Source organism: Thunnus albacares, chromosome 11 (assembly GCF_914725855.1).
Source record: "Thunnus albacares chromosome 11, fThuAlb1.1, whole genome shotgun sequence".
Lineage (NCBI taxonomy): Eukaryota > Metazoa > Chordata > Actinopteri > Scombriformes > Scombridae > Thunnus > Thunnus albacares.
This window is the reverse complement of record NC_058116.1, coordinates 2,208,130-2,220,972: the sequence shown is the minus strand read 5'-3', so window position 1 is coordinate 2,220,972 and position 12,843 is coordinate 2,208,130. Positions and strand designations below refer to the sequence as shown.

The 12,843-nt window shown below is 37.7% G+C and overlaps 1 protein-coding gene across 4 annotated transcripts in view; it reads right to left on the bottom strand.

Annotated features, from left to right (window-relative positions):
* itprid2 (ITPR interacting domain containing 2) overlaps positions 1-5,593 on the bottom strand; it is a 51,711-nt gene extending 46,118 nt beyond the window's left edge. For all 4 annotated transcript variants that reach the window (XM_044366174.1, XM_044366175.1, XM_044366176.1 and 1 more), the window contains exon 1: positions 5,485-5,593. The gene's annotated coding sequence lies outside the window, so the exon portion shown is untranslated. The remainder of the gene's footprint in view (positions 1-5,484) is intronic.
* Positions 5,594-12,843: the final 7,250 nt, after the last annotated feature.

The following is a 12,843-nucleotide window of genomic DNA, read 5'->3' as shown; positions in this document are numbered from 1 at the left end:
ATCACTTTAAAACGTCTACAGCTCTGTTTTTTGATATCGTGGCAGACTGAGAAGCACACCCTGTATCTTTTTATTTATAGAGCTGCCACTTGCAACATGTGTGACATTAAGACAATAGAAAACACTTAGGCATCATTATGTAATAAAGATAACATAACAGGTATGACTTCACTTTCAATTGGTTGATACATTCAACATGGTAACAGGACATGGGGTAAAAGTAATAAAAGAAATAAATAAAAATAACTTAACAGAAAAGGTAAGCAATAAAATCAGATTCCTTTCAAACATTCCTGGATCATACTAACTGTATGTGGACATTTCTTATTGTTTATAAGTTGGACAGACGATGGGCATGACCTCAAGAACTTGGATATATGGATATGAAATTTTCCCAGTAAAATTAATAAAATGACAGCCTGTTGAACTTTCTGGTTTTGTTTTCATAATATAGTACTAGATCCTTGGCTCCCAGCTTCATTGAATGGTTGGTTTAAAGTAAATTGGTTTTCTAGAATCCTGATGTCTACTGACATTCATAAAATAGATGTTTAGTTGTTTCTTCTTAATTGTTAATGTTATTAGTATCACCTGTGGTTATTCTATGACAAGTGAAAAAGGCCTGTTCTACATCTCCTGTGATTGGAAAATACTACTCTTTCAAATGGCGATTTGATCCCAGGTGTAATCATCTTAACAGAATCACCAACATGACTTTGTCAGTGACAGCAGGCGGATAGTGTGATCTGATACTGAAACACTAAATCAGCATTTTGGAAAAGTTCTGTTTTTACTGGTAGAAAACAGCAGATCAGTGTATATGGGTGCACCGATTTTCAAATGTATTCTCATTAGTGTGAACACAACTAAAATGCTGCTGTTTCACTGTGCTGCTTCACAGTATGCAAAGATTTAGTGATTTTCAGGTCAAACTAGGCTACATTTGGTCAATAGGTAAAGGTTTTTAGACTTCATTAAAGCTCAATAACCACATTTAAAAGCACTTCAAAAAGCTGAAATGATGAGGTTGTTTATCAAGCAAAAGAACATGTTCTGATTCCAGTTTCTCAAATGTGATGACTTCCTGCTTCTCTCTCTCTGTTTTATGTCATTGTAAATCGAATGTCTTTGAGAAAAGCTGATCCACTGACTGTATGAATATCCAGTCTGTCTGTAAGCATCCAGCAGAAGTTAACCTGTTGACTCTGAGAGAAACCAGACTCAGAGGTCATGACTGTATGAATGAAATCATACTGTTACAGTCTATTTCCCGCAGCTTGAACACAGCGAACTCTCCAGCTGAGCTGACACTTGAGCCTCCATCTCACAGACAGTGATCAGTGCTCACTGGGAGAGGACACGGCCTGTTTACATCATACTTATGTCATTGTTACAGCACACTGAGCAGAGGCTTTACCTTCTTATCTGGATTTATGAGCACTGATGATCAATAGCCACCATGAGTCTAATGACGCCATAAAGCATCAGAGAAATGCTTTCCTTTGGCCCAGTCATTCACTGTTTATTTCACTGAGACACATATGACAAGCAGTGGTGAGAACTAACTAAGCACCTTTACTCAAGTATTGTACTAAGTACAAAGTTGAGGCACTTGTACTATCTTACTAGAGCATCTCCATTGTATGCTACTTTACCACTATATTTCAGAAGGAAATATTGTTCCTTTTAGTCCACTACATTTACCTGAAAGATGGAGTTATCAGATATTTGAATATTCTAATTTTACGTAAAACATATGAACATGACACATTAAACTGACAAGCAGAGGTTTAGCAGTAATTAGATACATACAGTATATGTGTCTTTAATGATAAAATAATATAATGTGTAATAAACATTTGCTTCATCATGAGTACTTTTACTATTGATGCTTTAAGTAGAATTTGCTGATAATACTAGAAATAGTATTGGGTATTTTTTACAGTGAAGTAAGATGACTTTTACTTTAAAAAGTCCTCTACCAGTTTAGCGTTGCACTCCTATAACACTGTCGGACTCATGATGGACATTTCTTCTTTAAATCAAAATCAATGCAGCAGAACCACATATATCGTCTTTTTCATCCGTGCATTCTTCTTCCTTGTCACAACACGGCACCTACATTGCCCACAACGCAACTCGACAAAAGTTTGGACGGAAATTCGAGTGTGTTATACTAGCAGCACGTAACACTGTCTCAAGTGATCCTTTAAGCAAAGGAACTGAATACATCCTCCACCACTGATGAAAAATGAGTCAGTGAATTAAACTGCATCGTTAAGATCAGGAAAAGACAACTGTCGCCCATATCATCATGTTACAAAAGGAACAAGTTCCCAGGAAGTCACATGACCTGCTCAGAGCTGAACCTGGAGGGCTGGACTGAGCTGCTGTCACCTGATACACAACAGCTCCATGACCGACCTGCAGCCCCACACACAACTATCATCAGCATCATCACTGTCACCATCACCACTATCATCATCATCATCATCATCCACTGCATCCCACTTTTTATCTCCTGATATTATTCCAGTTTCCATTGTTTGTCATTCTGATACCGGTGTAATTTTTCTTTGGCAGTTTACAGAACTGTTAAAACAATTTGCATCTCACCTCAGTTTTTTTTTTTTTTTTTTTTTTTTTACAAACTAAGCAAACAAGACATAAAATGTGAATTAGTGAACTTTAGAGCTGCTAGCTGTTTCCTCTTGTTTCCAGTCTAACCGAGCTAACCGGCTCCTGGTTGTAGCTTCATATTTAACAGACAGACATGAGAGTGGTATCAATCTGTCATCTAACTCTGACCCAATAATCAAATAAGTGTATTTCCCAAAATGTTGAATCATTCCCTTGAGGGTTAGGTTCACATGTTTTCAAGTCTGTCTTATAACAATAGTCACCTGCCCATATGAGTTGTTGTAATTGTTCCTCCTGTCCATACTGGTTGCATGGAGATCCTAAAGTGATTCCAGTGTAGTGATGGGGGACAAAATCCACAGTCCACACTCAAAAACGCATTCTAAAGTTAACCTGAAGTTAAAGGGGACATATTCTGCACAGTTCAAGGTCTATATTTTTAATCTGGGGCTTTACTAGAATATCTTTGCATAATCTGCAGTTCAAAAAACTCATACTGACCCTTTACACAGCCCCTCAGTTCAGCCTCTGTCTGAAACAGGCTGTTTTAGCTCCTTTATTCTCTTTAAGGCCTGCCTCCTGATGAGCCCACTCTGTTCTGATTGGCCAGCTCTTGAAAGCTGACCATCAGGAGAGACTTCCACCGGGCTCCAGACGTCAACAAACCATGAAACAAACTAAATTAGATTTCACCACTTTTTCTCCTTCTTTACTCGAAATGTCAACTTCTCAAAAACATCCGTACATGTTTGAGCCGAAACTTGATCTGAAATCAGAGAGTGGGCAACCTTAGCAACAAACCTTAGCAACAACCTTAGCAACCAAAGCTAAGGAACAGACAGCCGATTATGGGCATCTGTGATGAGCCGACATCAGCGCATTGGCATCAGTTGAAAAACAAAGTGTTCAGAGCAAGTTGAAGCCCTGACTTTTGACTGGCAGGCAGCATTTCTACATACGCTAAACTCAAGTTTTGGAGCTTCAACCAAGTTTAACATAGATATCCAACATCATAACAGGATATGAATAACAGAAAACCACAAAAAGCATGACATGTCCTCTTTAGTATGAGTCTCCAGTTGTCTGAGTTAGACAAATCAAGACGACATCTTCAGTCTTCTTAGTATAAAATTCCCTCTTTGTGCTTCAATAGCAAAAAGACTGTAACTTTTGGAAAAAAAAACACTTGTCTAACTAAACTTTGGTGAAACATTAGAATACACACAATGGGGACTGTGGATTTTCTCTCCCATAACTTACATTGGAATCACAGGAAGGATCATCACAGCCAGTGTGGACAGGAGAAACAATTACAGTGACCAGTAATGCTTTTAATGTACATATGAGCCTGTGTGTTGTTTTAAGACCGACATGAAAAAAGTGAACTTATCCTTTCAGTGATTATGATGAGAACTGAACATTTTTTTGATTACTTTTCTGTCTGGTGACTCGTTGAACAGTCGAACTACTATTCAATTCAGCACTACAGTATTACAACAATGTGGAGTGGTCATGTCCGGACTACTCAGATCTGTTATGAGGTCAGTATTGACACTGGAACAGTGAACTGATTTGCATCACAAGTCATAACACAGAGAACTGGCAAACATACAGAGAGGAGATGGAGGCAGCAGGGGCTTACTGCAAACACAGCCACAGAGCTGAAACTAATTCTCATTATGCAAGAATTTCACTATTATTTTCTCTATTCATTGCTTAATTGCTAGATCTATAAAATGTCAGAATATAGTGAAAAATAATATCATAAAGCTCAAGGTGACACCTTCAAACATGTGACCACCAGACCAACACCCAGCGTTAATCAAAAAAACAGAGAAAGCAGCAAATCCTCACATTTGAGAAGCTGGAATCAGAAAATATTTGGCATTTTGCTTGATAAATTACTATAATGGATTATCAAAATATATGCCAGCTAATTTTCTACTGATCAACTCATCAGTTAAATGATTAATCATTTCTGCACGTACACAGAAAATGAATATGCAAAGTAAACCTGAGGGGTGGCGAGATGATTCACAAGCTAAGAGAGAATTACATTTTTTATGACTTTTCTCCAACATTCAAGCGTTTTACCTCCTTACGTTTATCTGAGGAAAAGAAACCCCAGTCTTCTGTTAAGCAGCTCACAGCTCATAGACACATGTAACACATAGAACCTGGACAGTTAAGGGGTGGCAATGACACACTGCTTGACTATACAGCTTAATGGATTAGTCGATTGATAGAAATGTTATGGGCAACTATTTTGATAAATTTCAAAGCAAAAATGGCAACAACAAAAAATTCACTGGCTCAAGCTTCTTGGACATGATTATTTCTGGTTTTCTTAGACTTTTGTGATAGTGAATTGTAGATCTTTGGGTTTTGGATTTCTTAAATCAGACTGAACACAAGATTTTTAACATCCAGCTTCACTGTTTCTGCTACAAAAACTCAGTGTTTTCAAAGAAAATTTTACTAAAGCGCCCCAGAGCTTGTCTATCAACACACACACACACACACACACACACACACACACAGTAAACCAGTCAGATATCAGTGAAAATAATGAAGCCATATCTTGTCGATGCGTGTCTGAAACTTTCAAATGAACTGTAAACATCGTTCGGTAACTCTTAAACACTAATAAAAACGAGCTCTCTTTACACACCATCATGTGTCATTAAACGTTTCATTTTTACAATCGGACTAACTTGTTTATCCTGTTCAGCTGTTCCTGCTGTGTTGCACAGCAGCGTACGTGTCCACAGTGTTATCATCGCCTTCAGCAGCGTAATAAGCAGTATTATTATCAGCAACACTGTGAGACGTCCTGTCACTCACCGTCATGTTCCTCCGCGGTCTGTGTCTCTGCTCCCAAACTGTCAAACTTGTCCAAACTTTTCTGAAAATACTCCAACATTCCTGCTTCCGCTTCCTGAAAGCCGCAGCAGCAGCAGCGTGGAGGGAGAGGAGGAGGAGGGGGCGTGTCCTCAGCAGGCTGGAGCAGAGCAGCAGCGCGTCCTGCTGGACTGCAGCATAGTCAACCATCATGTCCTAGTGATTAACGGACGGGTTCACAATCATACAGTGTCTTAAAACAGCAGTCAGGTGTCCGTATGAACACTGAAACAGGTTTTTCTTGATGTAATCATTCCTCCTGTTCATACTGGATATTAGAAGATCAATTCATAATGTACTTGCAATGTAAGTCATCCAAGTTTTGCAAGTTTTTCAGGGTACTATTGGCGACAAGTGTACCCATAAACTATTTTAAAAGCTGCAGTTGCCAAGTTTGTATGTATAAAACAAAAAAAAACCCAGCAACAACAACAACAACAACAAAAAGCTGACAGTATTTTGCAGAGAGGTGGATGATGTTTTTAGCCTGTTTACCAGACTGGGTTGGATCAATATGAAATATGAACCCACAGCAACGCCCACATGCTTATGCTCTCACGTAGAGGTGAGTGCATGTGAATGAGTAAGTTTGCAACTGAAGAAATAACTTTCCAGGATATAGTTGGCGACTCTTTTAACAAAAACTGACAAAGTATCTTTGGTGAAGCATTTTTACTCAACTTGACATTGTACAGATTGTTGCAGCCACTTTGAACTAGAGGACTGTTTGTGTAGCCATGAGGTCACTCTGCCATATGTTGCATTACACTGTTTCTCTTTCTTAAATAAATGTAAAAATGTTGCTTAGTGTCATCCAAGTAATATCTTTCTAAGATAGTTTTCTGCTGCCCACATATTTAAAGTCACTCAAAAATGTGTTGTGCTTATTGTTACTGCAGCTGTATGTGTGAGCTTCTCTGTGCAGAATGATGTATGTGCAGAGTTTGTTCATCTGCTGAAGGGGGAAAGTTTCTCTGTGCTCACCTTAAATGTAAGTTTAAGGTGTGTACCCATGAACAGGATTTGTGACATCACAACCAGTGTAAATGTCAATCCCATCATCTTGTGCCCAGCCGTTAAAATTATGAAATGGGCAATATTTGCATAGTCATAATTTCTGTATTGTTCAATGAGAGAGAAGGAGGATAGATAGATGGAGAATAGATAGATAGATAGATAGATAGATAGATAGATAGATAGATAGATAGATAGATAGATAGATAGATAGATATTACTTTATTGATCCCTGAAGGGAAATTCAAATGTAAATGTAATTGTAAGAATTTTTTGACTGAGTAATTTAATTTTTAATGGAAAAACCATATCAGCCTATTATTATTATTATTATTATTATTATTATTATTATTATTATTATTATTATTATATGTCTTAAAACATGTTTGGAAGGAATCTTTAAATATTAGAGTCAAGCTTTATAATGAAATATTTTTTTTAATTTCAAGGCATCTGCACTACAGTTGAAAATATTGTAAAGTTATGTAAGTAAGTAGAACAGACTGATACTGAGGCTGATATTATTGGCCGATATTAGGTTTTTATATGTTTTGTTTTATATGGGCAGAATTTTTATGCATATTTGACTGGCTGGATATTATTTTTATATAAACATGATTTCTTATAAATGTTTTTTTCACTTAACAAATTAAGTCAAACATCTCAAATGTTAAGCATTGACTAAACACAAGCAGCTGTACAAGAAACAAGCCTGAATAACATACAGTCTAAAACTGTCAACATTTTGATTAAAAACAGCACATATCTGCTCAGTGAATAAGTAAACAGACTCGGACCAGACATTCACAACCAGCTTTTTGGCCATTTTTGGATACTGACTCTGCATCACATGTGTTCCACTTTTTCTTTGGGTCACCAGGAAAAAGTTTGAAAAACCACTAATGTGGATGATATACTGTACATAGTGTAGATGGGTGAATAGATTTTCTGTATTTGTTTACAGCAGCAGAATATATAATGTGAATGATGTGGATCAAGTTGCACCCCCTAGCAGTTACAGTAGATGCAGGACCAGTTGTATTTGTGTTTTATCTTGACAAAACAGTTATAATTATTAGAGTGTAACTGGCTCCTGTGCAGTCTTAATGTTGTTGAATGTTGAAAAGCCATTTTTTCGGATGAAATTAGCATTTTTTTGTTATAAAGCAATGCTCTGCTGACACCAGAATGTCTGTAGATTTTTAGGTTTCACTTGTTCTTCCAGAAGAGCTACAGATGCAGCACACTGAATGTTGTTTTGTGTTGATAATGCTGTTTTGTTTTCTAGTTGAGTACCTCTAGGGAAGCCCACCCCCTGAGTATCCACCAGGGGGGACAACAGTGAGTGGATGAAGCTTCCCATCGACCAGAAATGAGTGACATTCTCTGCAGTTTACTTCAACTCACTCGGTATAAAAATATTTCCTTGAAGTCAAATAATGACAGGAGATGTTTGTCACATCCAACCCATCCAATGGACTGTCTCCCCCAAAGACAAACTCCACTGCCTTGTGATCAGAGAATGATAATACAAAATAAAGCCATATAGATTTCCAGACCAGCTAACGGTCCCTAATAAACAGCTGGTATGTACTGCAGTTCATCTTTACTGGAAATGCCCCCTTATTGTACAGTACAACAAAATCATATTGATTTCATAGATTCAATGTGACATGCACATGAACAGTTTCTGCCTGCTGATCTTTCTTATGGGCTTGCTTACTTCATATCTATTTGTATTTGGATCCTTATCTCCAAAAGGCTTAAAGTTTGGGATTAAATTAATACACAAATTGAAGAAGACCATACCATATGCTTTTCTACAGTGGCTTTGCATCAAATAGACTCCTGATTGGCTGAATGTTAGACTGCTTCATACAGTCCAGTAGCATCTGACCTTCTGCCTGGATGGTAAACAGATAGGGCTGCCACAGAGCTTCATTGTTGTCCAATAACTATCAAAAATACATTAATGAGCCTGAATATTGCAATGGGGGACAAGTTCCTTCATAACCATGAACACACACACTGTATTTTATTTTGACTCAATTCCACATACACCATCCTACTGCCAGAAATCCTCTCTGGAGTTGATGTGAATTTATCTTTGTATACTCCTTCTCGTGCTGTTATCTAGGTGTGGAAAGCCCATCTGAATTGATATGGAAAATCTTCTGAAGTTGTTCCAGAGGATAGAAGATGAGAAGAGTCCAGAGTGGGGGAAGTAGCTGGGATTCATAAAGAAGTTTGTCACTGGCTCAAATGCCGTGGCTCAGCTTAAAGGCCTGGAGGCCGTCCTGGCGTTGACTGAAAACACTCATGTTTCTGGGAAGTAAGTCATGGTTGCAACAGGAATTTTCATTTTTAAAAAGTCTGGAATGAGTGTTGGCATGTGTGGAATGAGCCTTAAAAGATAATAAACTCCCTTTAAAGGAGGGAAGGATAAAGAAAAAAATCTTTCCCCTGTCTTTGTTATGAGGCTTTGTGTAACTCATTGTAGAGCACTCTCCTGTAAGTGAGTAACTTGATTCCTTGTTGATTGTTATTTACGGTCAGAGGTCTGTCAGTGGATCTTTTTAATACAGTATGCAGCAGCTCCACTTGGAGTCTTTTCCACCAGCATGGCAGGCTTTCAGGATACCACATGGATTTGTTTTTGGGTGTCAGCTGACCGAGCTCTGAGACATTCTGTTCACTGTATAAATGATCAAATAATAGAAACAATATTCCAATTTTTTTGCCACAGCGCAAAGGAATAGCCAGTGTGACTGTCTCATAGACCACAGTGAATAATAAGAGGCTCAGAGGATGTGTTTGTATTCCCAAACACGTAGAAGAAATGGATGTGGTGATCAGTGAAGAGAGAGGAATGTGGTGTGACCATGCTGCACAACAGCAGGACAAAGAAACAAGAACACAGTGCGTGCAGAGTCTCTGTGAGAGAAGAGAAGCGACTGGGCTCAGGTGCTCCCAGCTGCCCCACCCAACATTTACCTGCAAAACAATAAAACCCTTTTCACTGCATTAAGTTTAACGTCTCATAGCAGGAAAAACACAGGTGTAACCATTAGTATCACTGATGACTGTTCTATTTAATACATCTGAATATAAGATCAAAATGAAACTAACTGCAAGTTACAACTTGAAAACTCAAAACAAAAGGATTTGATTGAAAATTCTATAATCATCCCAGAGATAACAAGTTAACAACCACAGGACATCATCAAATAATCGAAATATTGAACAGGTTTCAAATCCAGTGCAATAAAAGCTGTATCAAAATATATTAAACAATCCACTGTGACAAAAGAAACAAATATAGAAAATGATTCTGTCAAAAGTATGTGACTTTTTTATTTTCTATTTTTTAATGGTGCAGTCTAATCTATAACTGAAACCTTGCCCAGTGTTAGTAGACTGATGTTGGCTTTGCTTTGCTCTCCACCCAGCTAATAATAGACAGCTAGCTAGATAATAACCAAACTAGGACAAACAAAGCCAAATGTTACATCGGTGGCTTTTGGCTGATGCATGCATAAAATACAACCCTGAGTCACATCAGTAGACATGGTAGACAGTGATCCAGTTAGATAAAATTTCCCATAACCGCAAGCTCCCTGCACACAAAATGATCCTCTGTGAGATCATCCAAAGGATGTCCATTATCTTTGGCATTCTTATAGAACCATTTGTGGCATCCAGCATACTAACCATCTGTTGACTCTGTCTGTTATATCTTCCTTCAGTGAGTTTGGATCAAAGATAGTGACTTTGAAACCAGTAGTGAAGGTTTTACCCAAACAGTTTGAGTCCAGAGAGAAGGCGATGAGAGATGAAGCCTCGCTGCTTGCTCTAGAGATCTAAAAAAATGGATCCGAGATGCTCTGAGACCTCCACTGCAGATTGTAAATAAAATATTCTATTAATGATAATAGGTTAATAATTTAATATTGAAAAAATGACCTGATGTTCTAATAATTTCTTAGAGCCCCTGTCAGTCACAGGCCCTTAGAATTGTCCCAACTCGGCCCATGGCACCCCTGATCATCCAGGTGTTAGGCTGGTTAGCAGAGAAGTTGCCCACTCTGAGGACAGTATCTGGGGATCTGATGCTGTGCATCCCAACAGCTCTAAGAGACACGAGGAAGAAAGTCTAGGACACCCTACCCACCTTCATGATGCACCTGGGCTACGACAAGATAAATAAGGCTAGTGGGAAACTCAAGGTATGATGAATGACATTCTCAGTATATTGTTTTTTCCATAAACTAGTTAGCAGAGGTCTGTGCCTGATCATACAGTGAACACTGATTCATAGCTGTACTGTCTGCAAAAATGACTCTCTGTCCTCATTTCCCTTCAGCCTGTCTCTGAGGACCAGGTGGTAGCCATGTTGGAAAAAGCCAGAGCAGTGATGCCAGCTAAAGCTGCTGCTCCTGCCAAAGCAGGGGGAAGAAAAGTCTCTGCAGAGCCAAGCAGAGCTGCATCAGGTTTGTGTGACATCACAACGAATGACTTTTAGATAGATTACAACCACAGTCTCACATGGCTGATTCTCAATGTCAAACCATCTCTGCGGTGGTTTGACAAATAATGTTGTATTATGTGTGGGTTTAGGACTGTCATCAAATCCAGGTGACGTCATCAGTATTATTTTAGAAATTTTTTAAAAAAATCTGCCACAACAAACTGGCAACAGCTGATGGCCGTCTAGTCTGGTAGATTAAGAAATACAGGAAATGTGGAAAAAACAAGCCCAATCCATTTTTTTTTTTTTACATTCAGTGGTTTAAGTGTTATCCAAGAGGTAATGTTTCACCACATTTGGTTTTGGTGGTATTAGACACCAGGAAATATTAGGTATTAATTACCTAACTTTAAAGGCAAGACATTTGAAGCGATGAACTCTACTTGTTAACTTTTTAAATTAAATTTGGGTGGGTACCCACCAATGTTCTTCTTGCATTTTCTTTTCATTAAAAGACAGGTTCACAATTTTTAAAGTCTTTCTTAAAATAGCAGTCAGGTGTCCATATGAACAGTGAAAGAGGTTTTCCTCGCTGTAATCATTCCTCCTGTTCATACTGGCTATTAAAAGATCCCCTTCAAATGTGCTTTCAATGTAAGTGATGGAGGACAAAATCCACAGTGTGTCATTTTGTGCAAATATGCATTTAAAAGTTGATGTGAAGCTTATGTAGTAACAAAAAGAGGGACTTTGTCAATAAAAAAAACTGTAACGTTGAAAGATATCTACTTGATTTGACTCAATTGGAAACAGAAGCTATTATTAGCTTCAGATAAACTTTTAAATGCATTTTAGCACAGAAGGAGGACTGTGGATTTTACATTTTTAGTGCATTATGAAGGGATCTTCTAATGGTCAGTATGAACAGGAGGAATGATTACAACAAGAAAAACATGTTTCACTGTTCATTCGGGCTCCTGACTGTTGTGTTAAGACACACTTGAAAAATTGTGAAGCCGTCCTTTAAACTTTACTAAAAGTTACTTTTAGCTTCTCATCCAAGTCTTACTTTTAACCAAGACTAAAACTTGAGGACCATTTTGTATTTTGTTTATATTTCATAATGATGTTATTTTATAAATATCTCACATGGATCACAGCACTGGTTGAGTGACTAAAAAAACAGGTAGGTGAAAAATGTCAGGTTTGCTGCAGACAGCAACTGACAGAACAAACAATATGATTAAAAAAAACTCAAATATTCTTTAAACAACAAAAAAACAAACAATAACAGTTCCAAAATGTATTACTATAATACCCACAAGCATTTAAATGCAACTTCAACCCCACTGACACAAACACAATCACATACGCTATTGGCAAGATAAATATGTTCATTCTTAACTTTTTTCACAAATAAATAAACAATGAAATTTAAGGTTTTCACAGCGGAAGAAATTTCTGGAAAATATTTGAAGAGTGATGAGGAGAAGAAAGACAGACAGAACGACGGTGTCCTGTGCTTTTACCTACAGTACCCACATTTAACCACCAGATGGAAACCAAACACCATTTAAACTGCTGATCATCTGTACTGAGACGATCTGCTGCCATCAGAAATCTATTGGTCCAAATGCAGCTGACACAGCAGCCAAAGACACCGACCAAAATATAATACACTGATCTTTAAATACAGCCACTAATACTGTCAAACAATGTAATGTGAGTCATTCATGTTCTCTGATGTCGTTAAGTAAGTAAGTAAGTGTTAAGTGTAAAATCACAGTGTCTCAATACACTTTACAAAAAAGTAAAAATGT